The sequence below is a fragment of the Bos indicus genome, chromosome 4, assembly GCF_029378745.1.
Source record: "Bos indicus isolate NIAB-ARS_2022 breed Sahiwal x Tharparkar chromosome 4, NIAB-ARS_B.indTharparkar_mat_pri_1.0, whole genome shotgun sequence".
Lineage (NCBI taxonomy): Eukaryota > Metazoa > Chordata > Mammalia > Artiodactyla > Bovidae > Bos > Bos indicus.
Window position 1 is genome coordinate 89,248,953 of NC_091763.1, and position 12,942 is coordinate 89,261,894.

At 36.1% G+C, this 12,942-nt stretch overlaps 1 pseudogene; it reads left to right on the forward strand.

Moving 5' to 3' along the window:
- Positions 1 to 332: 332 nt before the first annotated feature.
- LOC109557938 (large ribosomal subunit protein uL22-like) overlaps positions 333 to 12,942 on the forward strand; it is a 100,765-nt pseudogene continuing 88,155 nt past the window's right edge.

Here is a 12,942-nt window from a genome sequence, read left to right on the forward strand (position 1 = left end):
TTGCCATTTCCTTCTCCAGGGGAATCTTCCTGACTCAGGAATTGAGCCCCGGTCTCCTGCACTGCAGGCAGATGATTTACCGACCTATGAGGGAAGTCTACCATATGTATACATGTATCCTCTCTTTTTAGATTTCCTTCACATCTAGGTTGCTACAGAGCACTGGTTAGAGTTCCCTGAGCTATACAGTAGGTGCTCATTAGTTATTTATTTTATACACAGTATCAGTGGTCTATATATGTCAATCCCAATCTCCCAATTCATCCCTCTCCCCTACCCTATGATTCTTTTACCATAATGATATCCCCAAACCCTCATCAAGATTCAGTAACATGATGGAATTACCTGGTAATATCAAACAACAGAAGTATCTTGAAGATAATTTCTTGAAAGTAGAAGTGAGCACTACTGGTAAGTTTTCAAAAGGGAGTATATGACATGCTGAGACAATATGTAAGGTTATGATTATTTACACTTCTCCCAATTACCCCACTACCATTCACAATATATGGGTCCTATCTATAGTTAGAATGCAATCCAATAATGAATTTAATCCTAAGTACTTTGTATTACATAAGAATTCACTGTAACCTTTTGAATAATAATTACTCTGAATTTTTCTCCTAATTTTCATTAATTACATTTCTTGACATGGAAGTTATAATATTCAAACAATATAAATATTTTATTATAGAGAAATTTTTACAAGGATAAAACTTTCTTCAGAACAATGCCTTCTAAACAGCAAGTATTTAATGTCATTTTTGAAATACATTTGTATTTTGTAACATGAAATCCTTTTAAAACTTGCAATTTTTGTTCCATTACTAAAGAACATATAAAGTACAAAAAGTCAATTATACATAAAGTTAAATACAGTGTCTGTAACACCACACAGGAGTAAAAGTGAAATTATCCTTTGTCTTAAATATTTCCAGCAGAAGATCTACTATAATTAGACTGACCTTGATCAACAACCGTTTGACTTATGAGGGTTATTAGATCAGCAGCAAATTAACTCAGAATTGAAGACTTTTAGAGCTGCAAAAATCTACCACTTACTCAAGTGGGATAGGAGTTTCCATAATATTCACATATGCTTAAAACTTGACTATGATATCTAAGAATCACTTTACCAATATTTTTAATTTAGGGAGAGAAAAAAAAAAAAAAAAAAAAAACAGCCTCATAACAAGAACTAGCCTCAGAATAAGAAAAAAACAGAGAGAAAGAGAGGACCGGTTGAGGAATAGAGAGGTAAGAAGGCTTTCCTTCTCTCTTTTCTTTCTTTTTTTTTTTAAAATTGAATAAAGAGGAAGGAATGAGAAGGGAAAAGCACTAGCAGATTTTCAAAGTCAAGAAACCTTTGTAGGATGACACTGCCAATGGAAAACAATTGTAAAAAGCCCCTACAATGGAGTGAATGAAATAATTTTTAAGACTAAGGATATTCAATTTTAAAATATTTGGTATTGGCTATATAAATTGCCACTATTGTGCCCGTGGCACAATCCTCCACTTTATCTGATCTTTGGTAAAGGCTCCTGTACCCAAAAGCTTGAGACTGACATTTTTATTTAATTGTATCTATCACCCCTCCCCTGAACTCCACCCTCAATGCCAGAAATCACATTTCCCATTTTGTCTGGCATGGTACAAAACAGTAACAGAAAGACTGGGATTGTGAAGTATTTCAGAAGGAATATAGCTCAGCACTAGAGATAACAATAAAAATGTAAGTTCTACAAAAATTTGCAGAGAATCTTAAGAGAATACATTAAAGTATTCACATGCTGTCGAATCATTTTTACTCAATCTTACAAGATCTCAAGGAATAGAGTGATTTCAGTTAGTAGTCTTGTTATGGATGTGAGAGTTGGACCATAAGAAAGCTGACCATCAAAGAATAGATGCTTTTGAACTGTGGTGTTGGAGAAGACTCTTGAGAGTCCCTTCAACTGCAAGGACAATCCTAAAGGAAATCAGTCCTGAATATTCATTGGAAGGACTGAAGCTGAAACTCCAATACTTTGGCCACCTGATGTGAAGAACTGACTCATTGGAAAAGACCCTGATGCTGGGAAAGATTGAAGGCAGTAGGGAAAGATTGAAGGCAGGAGGAAAAGGGGATAACAGAGGATGAAATGGTTGGATGGCATCACCAACTGTATGGACATGAGTTTGAGCAAGCTCTGGGAGTTGGAGATGGACAGGGAAGCCTGGCGTGCTGCAGTCCATGGGGTCCCATGCAGAGTCAGGCAAGACTGAGCAATTGAACTGAACCAAGTCGTGTTATGACACTGAGGTAGGCAAAATATGGGTCCCCAAAAAGGTCCACATCCTAATCACTAGAACCTGTGAACATGTTACCTTACACTGCACAAGAAAATTAAGGTTGAAGATGTAATCCCCTTTGATTATCAGTTGATTGGGAGACGTGGCGATTACTCTGTGTTACATAGTCTCTGGACAAGCTCCCTCTGAACCAGGTACCTTTCTGCGAACAATTAGCTGAGGCCAGGAAAAGGTCACATTACATCTTCTAAGCATGGCTACTGGGGTAAATTTACTATAGGCTCAGAAATGTATGGTAAGGTCTGGTCAGATAGTGAGAACTGTGTCTGTTATATAACAGAATTTAATAATCGGTAACATTAACTCTCATTTCCTCCTTCACATGCTTGCATTTCTGTTATTCTTAAAATCCTTATCCACGGGAATCCCCACCCGCAATAGCATTTCTATTCTTATTCCCAGGCTGTGAATCCTGCTAAAAATGACCACACAGTCATATAGACTGGTGCTGTTCAGTTGCTAAGTCACGTCTGACTCTTTGCGATCCCGTGGACTATAGCACACCAGGCTCCTCTGTCCTCCACTGTCTCCCAGAGTTTGTTAAAATTCATGTCCATTGAGTCAATGATGCTATCTAACCATCTCATCCTCTGCCACCCCCTTCTCCTTTTGCCTTCAATCTTTCCCAGCATCAGACTCTTTTCCAGTGAGTTGGCTTTTAGCATCAGGCAAAGTATTGGAGCTTCAGCTTCAGCACCAGTCCTTCCAATGAATATTCAGGGTTGATTTCCTTTAAGATGACTGGTTTGATCTCCTTGCAGTCTAAGGGACTCTCAAGAGTATTCTCCAGCATCACATTAGAAAGCATCAGTTCTTTGGCACTCGTTAGCAGATATGTCAGAGAAGGTGATAGCACTCCACTCCAGTACTCTTGCCTGGAAAATCCCATGGTAGGAGGAGCCTGGTAGGCTGCAGTCCATGGGGTAGCTAAGAGTCGGACACAACTGAGAGACTTCACTTTCACTTTTCACTTTCATGCATTGGAGAAAGAAATGGCAACCCACACCAGTGTTCTTACCTGGAGAATCCCAGGGACGGGGGAGCCTGGTGGGCTGCCGTCCATGGGGTCACACAGAGTCGGACATGACTGAAGTGACTTAGCAGCAGCAGCAGCAGCACATATGTCGTCTTTAAATTCTACTTGGTTTGCCCCTCCTACCACTTTCCAAAGCACTATTCAAGCATCTAACCACCTCCCATGCCTCAGGAGGTCTGTGTTCCATCATTTCTTATCCATGACAAACAGAAAGTAGAAATTGTAAGTTAGGAACTACCTTAAGGCCCTTACTTCTTTCCCTACTAAACATACATGTATATCTACCCCTCTCAAACTCTTTACAACCTCAGAAGGAAGTGGCTTCCTTTTCTCTAATGAAATATTATCCATCCATCTGGGCTCTCAAATTGGGCTTTAAAAAGCTGTCCTTCTCTCTACTCTGTTATCTCCTCTTTCTACCCTGAACCTTGTTCTGTCAAAGTTCTCATGCTTCATGCCTGCACTCATGCTTCTGAATGCAATATGCATAAGAAAGTCCCACATTGAAAATATACAAAATATGTAATGTATCCTCCATTAGCTCATTTTTATCTTCCATAATTGGTGACACATGAATCTTTATCTTTTGTTCAGATTAGACTAACTGATTTATAATTTATTTGATGATCAATTTATGAGATAGCTTTAAGAGATTTCTCTCTCATCTTCCACTTTAAAATAAGCATGAAGTCCCATCCATACTGCTTTCCAAGTATCCTCTGAACCTGTATACTTCTGTCTCCAAGCAGTGACTTGATCTGGACCATTATTTCTCATTTGTTTTGCAACCATCCAACTACACCAATTGGAGAAGGAGATGGCAACCTACTCCAGTATTCTTGCCTGGAGAATCCCATGGACAGAGGAGCCTGGTGGGCTACAGTCCGTGGGGTCACAAGAGTTGGACACGACTGAGCGACTAAACCACCACCACCACCAAGTAGACCAATACACTTGCATCTGCACCTGTATACATTTTCCCTTTTGTCACAATGATAAATTTGTCCAAGCTCCTGTCTAACACTAAATTCCATTTTATAATGGATTTCATATCCTCAAGGTATTTTGATTAAAGACCTTTTTAAAAAAATTAATTTTTAATAAAAATTAAAAATTTTTATCTCTTGCATTATCAACTTTGTACTCTTGTCAGGGTAATTTTCACTAACACACAAACAAGCTCTATTATCTTCCATCTTATAAACTAAAAACTTTCTTTTGCCCCCATATAACCGTCCATTCACTGTCCCTATTCACTCTTATCTTTAGAACAAACATTTCTTAATCTCCACTTTTTCTTTTCTCATTCTCTCTTCTTCCACTTTTCCCAATTTTCTTTTGAACCTATTTGAATCATGCTTTTGTCCCCACCACGTAATTGAACTGGTCAAGGTCACAAATAATCTGCAAGTTTAAACTCAAATGGTTTCTTCTCATTTCTTCATTTCCTCTCTTGATCAATAACATTTAATACAATAGTTTCATTCTTTCCTTTCTGAAACATTCTTTTTTTCATTTGATTTGCGGAACATGTGGTTCTCCTCTTGCCAGCAGCACTAGCTACTTCTCAAGCTCCTTTGCCAGATCCTCTTTTTATTTCCAAGCACCGCATGGTGGAGTGCCACAGCACTCAGTTCTCTGACTCATCTGCTCAATATACACTCACTCCCCAGGAAAATGATCCATCGCCACGGTTTAAAATAAATTTATATGCTGACAATTCCCAAGTCTATATTTCCAACCAGATTCTTCCTCCAAATACAGTCTCATAAATATAATTCCCTACTTATAATTTCCACTTGGATGCTTACAGGCAGCTCAGTTTAGCAAAGTTATAGCAGAACATATGACATCACCCTTTTTTTTTTCCTGAAAGGGTCTCTTCAGCCTCCCCAGGACCAGCAGCTCATTCTTCCCAATTGCTTGGGCCAGAAACCTTGAATTTTTACTTTCCTGTTAAAGTCAGTAGAAAATGCTCTCAGCTCTGCATTCTAAGTATATCCTATAAAACAAACCCTGCTCACACCTTCACCAACACTACAACAATTGTTCAAGCCACCAACACCTCTGTGCTGGACAGGTGCTTTAGTCCCCTACCTGGTAGCCCTGACTTCCTTACCCACGGTTTACTCTCTACAAGGAGATAGAACTCTCCTTTGAATCCGATATAGCTGATGCCACTCATCTACTCAGAATCTTCATTTCAGAATAAAATCTAAAGCACTCACAGTGGCCGAAAGGACACTGTGAAATCCAGCTCCCAACCACTTCCCTTGTTTCTGCATACCTACTTGAGTGAGCTCCCTGAATGAAAATCCGTGGGTGTCACTCCACGGACGCTCTGGGACCGTCTCCAGGGACCATCTCCCCTCCCTCATCTTCTGAATAAGCCTGGATCCCTGAGGAAAACAGTCAATTCTCTTCATTAATAAGTCCGTGCTTATTCCATCCAACATGAACTTCTTCTTTCCTCCTCATTAAATTGTGTACTCTTAACTCCATTAAGCTGTTCTTTCAGCTTCAGATAACTCCCACCCAGAATACCCCTTTACTACCCACCCAGGAGGCCTCTTGTTTTGCTGAAAAACCATTTTTCTTGGGTTCTCTTTAAATTTCTAAAGCTGAAAGAACTTCCTTTCCTTCTTCTAGAGTGTGCTCCAGTAGAATGTTGCATATAGAGTTCACTTCTCACGTTGTATTAAAATTGTTAGTCTATTCGTCTGTCTCTCTCTCTCTGAACAATTCAGATGCTCACTGGGGGTGATGGGACATATCTTATTTATCCTTAAGTCCTTAGCATTTAGCACAGTGCCTGGCACATGAAAACTTTTCAAAAACACTGAACAATACTCATCAACCAATACCAAAAGTATAACATATAAAATGAGTGGCATTCTTTGAAATTTTAAGCATTTAACTATTTAATCATTTATCTATTTAATTTTTTAACCATTTAATCCCATTTAATAAAATTCAAATAAAAAATGTAGTCTGTATAAAATAAAGGGTAAGAGAGCAATTTATATTTTGTTTTACATTGATTTTAATTCAGAAGAACCACAAGACAATGTATTTATAAACTGAAACTGAATTATTCTGATATTTATAAAAGTAGTCCATTAAGAAATTAAAGAGCTAAAATGCCCAAATAAAATAGGGAGGCTATACAACTCTCCTTGCTCTTTTTTTCAAGAGTTTGTGCTCACCAAATTGCTACACAATTTTCAACTTCGCTTTTCTTTAGTACAATTTTAAATCTCTATAGTACATACAATAAAAATCAAATGAAAAAAACACCAGCCCCCAATGAGAGGTTACCAGCCAGTTTTACAATTCTTCTTAGCAAAGAAGGACTTGCCTGACTTCAACCATTATAAAGACATCCAGATCCTCTTGCCATGGTGCTTCTCTTTTCACTGTGATAGACATTAGATTAATCATGAAAGAGAAAAATGAGAGTACAAGGAAGGGTCATCTGCTGATAGCATGGCATGCGCTGCCTTTGTATTGGTGTCATAATACTTTGAACCACCACTCTTGCTACTTTGGACATTACTGGGGCTATAAGGTGTGTTAAGATTGTTAAACTGTGCAGATTTTGCAAACTATTATCAAAGAAGCAGATGTCAGAATTTTCTTCTCCATTCTGACTAAATGATGGTATCATCCGTGTTATGCTTGCTGTATTTTATTTTTTTTAGCTCCCCCCTCTGATGTATTGCACTCATCACAATGTTTTCTTTCATTTGTTTGACACTTCCCTGTGTATAAAATACTTTCACACAATTATCTCAAGTGAGTCACATGAAAATCCTGGGTGGTAAGCAGAGCTAGAATTATTGTATAAATTTAATAAACCACAAAATGTATCATAGTAAGTACCATTCATTTTTTGAAAAATTTCCTGATATCAGACAGTTTAATAAGTACTTTCCATCTTTCTTAGTCTCATAAACACATGTTTTATAGTTGAAGACATAGAAGCTAAGCAACATATTCAAGGTCAAACAATAAAATAGTATCAAATCAGGATTTTCTAAGGCAATATAAAATATATATGAAGGTACACACACACACATATATATTATGTATGCACGTGTATATGTGTTTGTGTGACTATATATGTACTTCAAGGTCCACACAAACCAAAAATGTATTTCCCTTTCAGGAGGCCACAAGTTAAGAAAAGGTTTTATGTGGAAGAAATTTTTTTAAAGGTTGTCATCTGAGATATCATTCCTGTTAATTCAAGAAAGTGACTCAATTCTTCGGTGGGAAAACCTTGGCTTCTTCACACAAGAATAAGACAGCCAAAACTCAGGAATAGATTTGCTAAATTTACTAGAAAGCTTCCCGAGTCTTTGACGATATATCCATTTACTCTGTGCAGTCTTTTCCTGCAGTAACGCTAGTAGGCAGGATGACTGAGAAGAATGAGCCAGGGTGCTAGAGAACAGAGAGAGATGAAGAGTGAACGCTGGTCTCTTCTGACTCGGGCATGAGAAATTAACAAGTGATGTAAAACACTCTTCCCATGGATGCAACCTAAATGTCCATCCAGAGATGAATGGATAAAGAAGATGTGGTATACATACAACATGGAATACTACTCAACCATAAAACATAAGAAAACAATGCCATTTGCAGCAACACTGGATGGACCAAGAGATTATCGTGCTAGATTATCAGACAAAGGCAAATATCATACATTATCATTTATATGTGAATCAAATCTTTTAAAAAAGATGACACAAATGAACTTATTTACAGAAAAGAAACAGACTCACAGACATAGAAAACAAATTTGCAGTTACCAAAGTGGGAAGGGAGTCAGGGGGATAAATTAGGGATTTGGGACTAGCAGATACAAACTACAAGGTTTAGAGTAGACAGACAATAAGGTACTGTTGTATAGTACAGGGAACTATATTCAATCTCCTGTAATAAGCCATAATAGAGAACTATATATATATATATATCTTCAAATCACTTTTCTCTACACTAACATAACATTGTAAATCAACTATACTTCAATTAAAAAATAAAACTTAAAGTCTTCCATGCCTTTGCAACTCAGAAATTATCCACAATGTCTAGTGAATTTAAGAGAAACTAGTGCTAAGGGGCTATAGATACTTGCGGAAAGAGGAAGAGATATTATTCTGACATAGTTAATGATAATCATGGTGAAACTTGTATGTCCACCAAAGCATGACTTCAGGTGACTGTGTCATCCCTGTAAAAGAATAAGCATCTCCCAGAGCTCTTCTCCCAGCAAGACAAGATGAAAAGTCCACTAGAAACCCAGGTTTAGTTAATTTCATGGAAAAATCCATCCACCCTAGACATGTTCAACAACTACATCTATACAAAAATATTTTGAAACTTAGGAAAATCAGCTCACATTATTATTGTATTCAACATTCAGTTCTATATTAATTAGTATTAGTATTGCTTTCCATCCTTTTATTATAATCCACAGTTATCATTTAGGCTGTACAGCATTAGACATTCTTGGAAAAAATTTAGAACTCTTGTGGTACTTGAGACTAGCATTTAAAACATCATAGGTAACATATTAAAAATAATTTTATCTCATTACAATTTTCCATTCTGATTTCCCCCCAAGGTTTTGGTATCTTGAAACACTAGATTTCCACAATTGCAGATATAGATGGATTTAAAATTAAATAAAAGTGATAAATATTTAATAAATTGGCATTTCTTATAATCAAATCTAATCTAACAGCAAACTTGCAATGCCTAAGAAAAATGATATACTTTTGCAACTTTCTGTTGTTTTTATAAAAAATTTTAATTATTTATTCTTTCAAACATTTAGTAGTTATTCTCAGTTCTGCATAAACCCTGTATCATAGGGTTCTGACAAAACCCACTCATGTTAAAGACAATCTGCCTTTTAAGTAGTTCAAATAGGGATGCTTAACTTATTCCACAAGTGGCTTTAATATGTTCTGAAAATATGCTTATTTCCTTGAGCAATAGTTTTTGTCTTTTAGGAGAAACAATTAAGATAAAATAAATATATAATCATTTAATCACCAACAAAAATAAGTTCCAACATTCTGAGTCAATTTCCACCTCCCTCCCAAATATCCAAGTGAATTCGCAAGTAAAATAATACCAGAAACTTGTTCTAAAGCAGTTTTCAAAAAACCACACATGAACAAAGTTTTAGGTAAAATGGCCAGGCCTCCAGACACCAGGTAAATTGTAATGCTTTTGTAGCTTCTCCACTCCAGAGGTTAGCTCTACTGATAAATGGTTATTCCCATTATTTATTTCAATATAATGGAATTTCCCCATCAAATACCTTTAAAAACACAAGTACTATATTACTTCAGTGAGAAACTACATCACAATTAACACCAAATCCGTCATCAAATTATGGTTTATCAACTATAGTTTTAAAGGCATGTGTTAAGGCAGACCATGTTTAGGAGAAACTTACCATCTAGAGGAAAACAGAACCAGAGGCATGGAGAAGGAGGGACAGAAAAATAAAGGCAAACCTATATTTAACAGCACAGACTGGAAAGCTAAGAGCTCAGAATATAAGTCAATAATTGACTCTGGAACATGAAGAGAAAAAAGAGCAGAGGCAGGGGTGAAGGTAAAGGGGGTGAACGGCAATCAGCAATTCAATCAGTCAATGAAATATTTATTAAGGGTCTATCAATATAGCACACTGGGTCTTGGATATCTATAAAATTTGAACAAATATGAGTCTATATCCACAGAGTTGGGTTTATGATATAGCCTTAGGCTAGTGACATACAGATGAGACAAGGTTGTAATGAGTTCCTAGTGATACACTGTATAATAAAATCATTTTAATGAAATCCAAGGAAGATTTGTCCTTGTTGAATCATAGTTTCTCATTTGTTAGCGAGATGCTCAGTGTTTTGAGAATGCACTGCTTAGTCACTCAAAATTTAAACAAAAAGTACTGACAAATCCATGAGTCACAAAACCTGAACATGAATTTTAACATCAGCACTGTCTTACATTAATGTCAAAAATGTATTTTGTAGAGCCTTTTTTTTTAGCAAAATGCAATTTTATATTTTGCAATCAGTTTTCACAAGGCAAACAAGAAACTAATACTTGATATTTGCTAACATATTTATTTTTTAGAGCTCTTAATGTTCTACACTATAGCACATTTATGAGAATTCATATGAGAAGTGTTTTTCAGTATTATCCAGAATAAAGTACTGCTCCTATTTTATTAACATTCTGAAACATGTTATCAATTTTGTTCCTTTCTTTGCTCTCATCATTAAGAGGTAATTCAGAAACAAATTTTCTTCCTACTTGTTGTTGTACAGGACTATATGACATACATTTTTGTCCATTCATCTTGTCCATAACTTTGTCTCTTATCCTGTTTTTTTCTTTATATCACAATTGTTCTCTTTTTAATTTTTTCCTGATATATCTATTTCACATAAAAAACATATGCATATGATGTACACATTATGTACATAACTGTTGACATTAACAAAAGAAAAATATAAATACTAAGATTCACATTCATGATCAATGATTTATAAATTTGCTAATAACAATCAGTTTAGCTTTTGAGTAACTAAAGCTAAAGTGTACCTATGTATACCTATATATTATAAACATGATAGATACATATATATTATACACATATACACATGATAGATAGGATATGTATTACCTCTTATCTTTTAGAGAGCAAGACAAGTAGTTCTTAATCTCCTTTTACATTTCTTCACAATAACAGAGTCAAAATCATATGATTGCTAGGTAAAATACTAGAATATAAAAGTGCTTCTCATTAATTTTGTCCTATGAATTTTTGTTAAGCAAGTTGTACATGTGGCAAACAAGAATGCTAAAGGAGCTTTCCTTTTCACGTTGGAGGGTAAGGTTGGGTTTTGTTGTCATCATTTCTTATGAAAGAAAAAAGTACTTTTTCCCCCCTGATTTTACTTAATTTCCTTAGCACATTTCGCATGTGTTAATGCTTCATAGACTGTAATAGTAACTGCCATCATATAGCAAGATTCATTTTAAGGAAGTAAATTTCCAAACACAAAAGTTTTTTTTTTTAATTGATTATAAATTTTATCCCCCTTACCCTAATCTGAAGATAATTCCTCACATAATGAACACAATCCCTCTGGAAAACAAGATTTTGCATTTAAAGTCTTTGTTGACTGTTTCTTCACCTATTCAATGCTTATGATATAAAATTTGAAATATATAGAAATACATATTTCACTGTTATTAAAATACTTTTTATACATGTATGTTGTATTAATTAGGATAAACTGGCTTCCCTGGTGGTTCAGACAGTAAAGAATCCACCTGCAATGTGGAAGACCTGGGTTCAATCCCTGGGTTGGGAAGATCCCCTGGAGGAGGGCATAGCAACCCACTCTAGCATTCTTGCCTGGAGAATCCCCATGGATAGAGCAGCCTGGCGCGCTATAGTCCATAGGGTCGCAAAGAGTCAGACATGACTGAGCTACTAAGCACAGTGTAGCAATTAAGACCAACAAGACTATGCTATGCTACAAAGAACCCCAGAATCTCAATGATTTCAACCAATCACAGCTTATTTTTCACATTTCATGTTCAATTCAGGCCAACTGTGGTCTCCATTCATTACCATTATTAAGAACCCATGTTGACTGAAGTTTCATCTAGATCTGTGCTGTGTAATACAGAAGCCACAAGCCACAAAGAACTACTCAACATCTGAAATGTGGCTAACTTGAACTGAGATGTGTTATAAATGTGAAATATATACCAGATATGGATGACCTAATACTAGAAAATATACATATAAATATCTCATTAATAATTATTCCATTGATTACATGTTGAAATGGTATTTTAAAAATATTAAATATGATATATTATTAAAATTAATGTCACTTTTTTCTTTTATAATATGGCTGATAAAGAACATTGGATATTTCTATTTAATCATCTTGGGATGAGGATAAGGTTTCTAGATCTGATATTTGTTAAGAGACAAGCATGAGTTTCTTCTCTTTTTTTTTCTTTTGTTTGCTTGTTTATTCTTCTAAAAGTGTGGAATCCTCTCAGACTTACAATGATATGGAAAATAGGATATAATAGGACAGCTGTTGTTTAGTTGCTCAGCTGTATCTGAGTCTTTTGCAAACCCACAGCCTGCAGCCCACAGGTTCCTTGGTCCATGGAATTCTCCAGGCAAGAATACTGGAGTGGGTAGCCATTTCCTCCTCCAGGGGATCTTCTCAACCCAGGGATCCAACCCGTGTCTTCTGTGTCTCCTACACTGGCAGGCAGATTCTTTACCACTGAGCCACCTGGGAAGCCCTATCATTATTAGGACAGTACCTAACCCAGTTTCCAGTGTGTAAAACATGCAATTCATTTGGTATGCTCTAGTGAAATTTGTTTGCCTGTTACCCCAGGTGTTTTTTGACTTCCTACTTCTGCATTCCAGTCCCCTATAATGAAAAGGACATCTTTTTGGGGTGTTAGTTCTGAAAGGTCTTGGA